Below are 4,299 nucleotides of genomic sequence, written 5' to 3'. Positions count from 1 at the left end.
TATATATATATATATATATATATATATTAGCTTCAAAATTTAAGAAAAAAGTGTTATATCTAAGCTTTCAAACGCAAATGGTTTCACTCAAAAGTGATTTATATAATTCAAGTAATGGTATTATAAAGTCAACAACATTGCGTAAACATCTTATGACAGAGCAACTATGTTTACAATGCTACTGAGCCATTTATATGTTTATTAGAATTATAAATTTTAGCATTATAAAACTACTATATGTCTTCTTTCACTAAAAAACGAGCTTCCTAGTTCAGGATATACATATTTTAAGATGACTAATGCACAACAACTTACAAAACAGAATAGCCCACTTCATAAAATCAGGAAAATTTATAAATTTAATATAAACTTAAAAAATTTACAGTAACAAAGTAATAGGAATAAACTTTTAAGCCCAATTGATTTCACTCAAAACTGATTCCTATTGTTTATGTTATACCCGTTTAAACTTAGATACACCATTTTTTTTCCTACAGAAAACACTCTGACTTCGGAAATTTAACTAAAATATCAAACAATGTCCGATTTGAATAAACGATAATATTTTGGAAATATTAAGATGTCTAATTTATAAACGTAGTATTTATTCTGCATAATAGGTATTCAATTGACACAATTTAATAAAATAAGGTATACAAATACAAAAACAGAACAAAAGATTGTTTTTCAACTTGTAACTCAATTTTATCTATCAATTCTCAATGCAAATTAGTGTAACCAACGCCTATTTTGATGGTAATTAAGTCTAGTTTCTAATGGAACAGAAATCAGCTCAAAAAACTATCTATGGAGAAAGTTATGAACAAAATACCGAAGATGTACCTATATGGGTTCAAAGAGTATATTATACTATTTTTATTTCAAACTTTATATTATCAAGTTCATATTCTCAAATAAGTAAAAATATATTCAAAATTCAGCACAAAACCAACTAATTACCAATACCAAACAATTATCATTTCATCACCAACTCAACCACAACACTCAATAATCATAAAACAACAACTATTCATAGTAACTAATACAAACAACTAACATGGATTATTAATAATCAATGATACTAAATCAAATATGATTATCTCAATACCCAAACATATAAATCATGTATATATATTAGCAACATCCAATCAATATCTCTAAGCACACCTATAAGAGATTTTAAGAGGGTTTTTATGTTACATTAAGAAGATATTTGAGACCCCCAAAGTTTAACTCAAATTCCTTCTTCTATAAATGGAATGTTAACTCCTCTTCAAGTTTCCACCTTCCTTCTCAACATGCAGTAACTCTAAACTTCTTCCTCTATGTGGAAATGCTAACTTTCCTTTTCTTCTTTCTCGTGATTTCTCCTTTCACTCTCCTTCTTGATCATCTTTTACTCTAATATGAGTGTAAGGGTTGTTTCTATGATGAGATGATCAAATGAGAGAGCTTGAGAAGGACATACAATGTAGTTAGTGTTTTCTCTCTTCTTCTTTCCTCTTTTTCCTCCCCCTACACACAGACACACTATTTCTATTCTATTCTTTTATTTCTATTTCCTTTTAATTTTTTATTAGAAGATTGATAGACACACCCTTCATAAGTGGGGCTCACCCCTATTAAGTTACCAACAATATTTTAGTAGTTACTGCTCACTCAAATTTCTACTCATGCAAATTAATTATACTTTATCTTAAATTATACATGACATAAAATTGATTATTCTTCTTATTATAATTATTCTCTTAAATATATAAGTGATCCAAAATAGCATTAAAAAATACTAAAATTTATTAAATATTTACCATTCGAATTTTCAATAGTTTATGTTATCACTAAATTGTCATTATATGTGATTTTATAAAAGGATTAGTATATTTATTTAATTTTAATAATAACAATAATAGTAATAATAATAAGGATATATTGATAATAGCGAATGCATACTATTTGTACCCTAGATACTTATTATCATTCCTAGTTCCATTTATGAAATGAATTAGAGAAGAAAGAGGAATCTTGTTGTGGGCCCAAAAAAAAAAATCATGTTTGCATTGACAGGACAATGGGTAAGTATTATCCGTTGTATTGGATTTTATTAAGGAAAAAGTACTATTATTAAAAGAACTAAAGGCCTAAATCCGCTTTACAATCACAAGAAGAGGACTGAGGAACTAACAATATGGGCCCCCTCATTACCTTATCTCATAGTACAATCAATTTTATAATTTGAGAACTAACTAATATCCATAGACACACACCATATCAATATGACCCCAATAGTATCTAAGAAAATTTCACAAACCAACAATTGGAACCAACAACTCAGAATTTGATTTGAAGATAGAAACAATAATCCCATGATCACTCTTTTCCTATGTTGGCTTCTAATTGGTATACAATTATGAAGGATTCTCCAAAGGAGATTAATCTATTTAAGTTAGTCATTCATTGTGCTTTCAATAAGAAGACTCAATTAGACTATTTGGGCCTAGTTGGTAAATTTATTTGATTCCAAGTCCATCAAGTTCACTTGAGTTATGTCTATCTTGTTAATAGAAGTTGTAATAGGTTGATCCATGCTCTAGAAATTTCTCCTAACTTAGACTATTTTGTCTTTGAGGATATGATTCATCGTGTTTCTTCTTAATCTGATGAGGTATTTTAAAAAAATATGATAAAACAAGGTTAAAATATTAGGGATACATGGAAAGCTGGTTGAATAGGTTATGATACCTCACCTTATCAACCCACCTAACATGTCAAGGGCAGCTCAAGGGGCATCTTTTTGTAAAATTATTTTTGATTAAATATATTTTTAGTTCTTATAAAATTTTAATATTTTAAATTTAGTCATTCTAAAGTAAAATGTCATATGTCATATGTTCAAGATAAAAGTTCTTAAAATATAGACTTAGAAATTAAATTTAAAATTCAATTTTTGTGGAGAAACTTTTTTATAGTGTTGTAAACATGTATACACAAAACTAATTGAAAATATATATGTTGATGTTCCAATAGAGACTAAAAAGTATGCATAATAATTTTACAAAATAAATTTACTACTGACTCACTCAAGTCAAATTGTATACATTCTTACATTAACTTATCTCTTCCTTTTGCACACATCCATTTTTGTATTCTCTTTTATCTAAATAAGTGATTTTCACACATATTTAATTTATCTTATGTTTTTTCATGGTTTTGTCATCTCAGTGCAGTGTTGTGTTTGTTCATCATTTTGGTACATCGTTTTGCTATATGTTCTTGTTGCAATATTTTATTTTCCAGTCTTGTGTGCGGTATTTTTTGGTTCAGATTGATTGACATATCTGAAGTAGTTAAAATATCACTAGAAGGGGGGTTGAATAGAGATATTGGAGTTTTTAAATTTCCTTTTAAAGATGTATCCTCTACGAGAGAATGAAAGTCATAAGTGTTAAGACAAACTCTATATTTTAAGTTTTGATGAAAATAAACAAAGGTTAATTAAGAATGTTAATTATGATTCTAAATGTTATGTTAATTTAACCTGTGTTTTTGAGTGGATTTAATTAAGAGCAGAATCAAGCAAATACAAGAAAAGACAACAACAAGATCATTCTGCATCATAACAGAGAATGATCTTCAGCTTCAACAAATTATCCATCACAGCAAGTTGGTCAAAACTTTTCTATCCCTGTGATAAAAAGTCTGCTCTGGAATTCATTCATATCTAATAAGTACATGGCAAGGAACAAGTAGGAATAATCCAGACTCAAAAAGGTTATTTGATCGCAAAGATCAAAGGACTCAAAGACAGACAAAAATCACGACGATCTGCATGCTCCAAAATTCAAATGTCGAGAAAGTTTGATCAAACTGGGCATATGACAAGACAATAACAAAGGAAATCCAGAACGTTTAAAACGGGAACTCCAGAATGATTATTAAAGCTCAAGAAAGTTTAAACTGTTAAAACCAAGAACGTTAATCATTCTCCGTTTTCTGCACATCAACAGCAGCCTTGCATTCTCTCTGTTTCACTCTGCAATTCGTTCCTAATCTTCTTCAACCTTCTCTAGCTACACTCAAGACTCAAGGCAGATAATGTACCATCCAAGATCAATGAAGAAACGTCAAAGAAAGGACAGAGATGCTTTAAATGTTAAACCAGTAAAATTCAAAAAGCTATTTCAAAGAAGGATTATTTTTATTCTAAAAATAATGTTTCAGTCAAAAAAGCAAAGTCTCTCCAACAGCTCTTGTACCTTCATTCAAGTACATCTACAACCTATAAATAGAAGGCCATTATCC

Source organism: Cicer arietinum, chromosome 3, assembly GCF_000331145.2.
Source record: "Cicer arietinum cultivar CDC Frontier isolate Library 1 chromosome 3, Cicar.CDCFrontier_v2.0, whole genome shotgun sequence".
In the NCBI taxonomy this organism is placed as follows: Eukaryota; Viridiplantae; Streptophyta; class Magnoliopsida; order Fabales; family Fabaceae; genus Cicer; species Cicer arietinum.
This window is presented reverse-complemented; position numbering follows the sequence as displayed.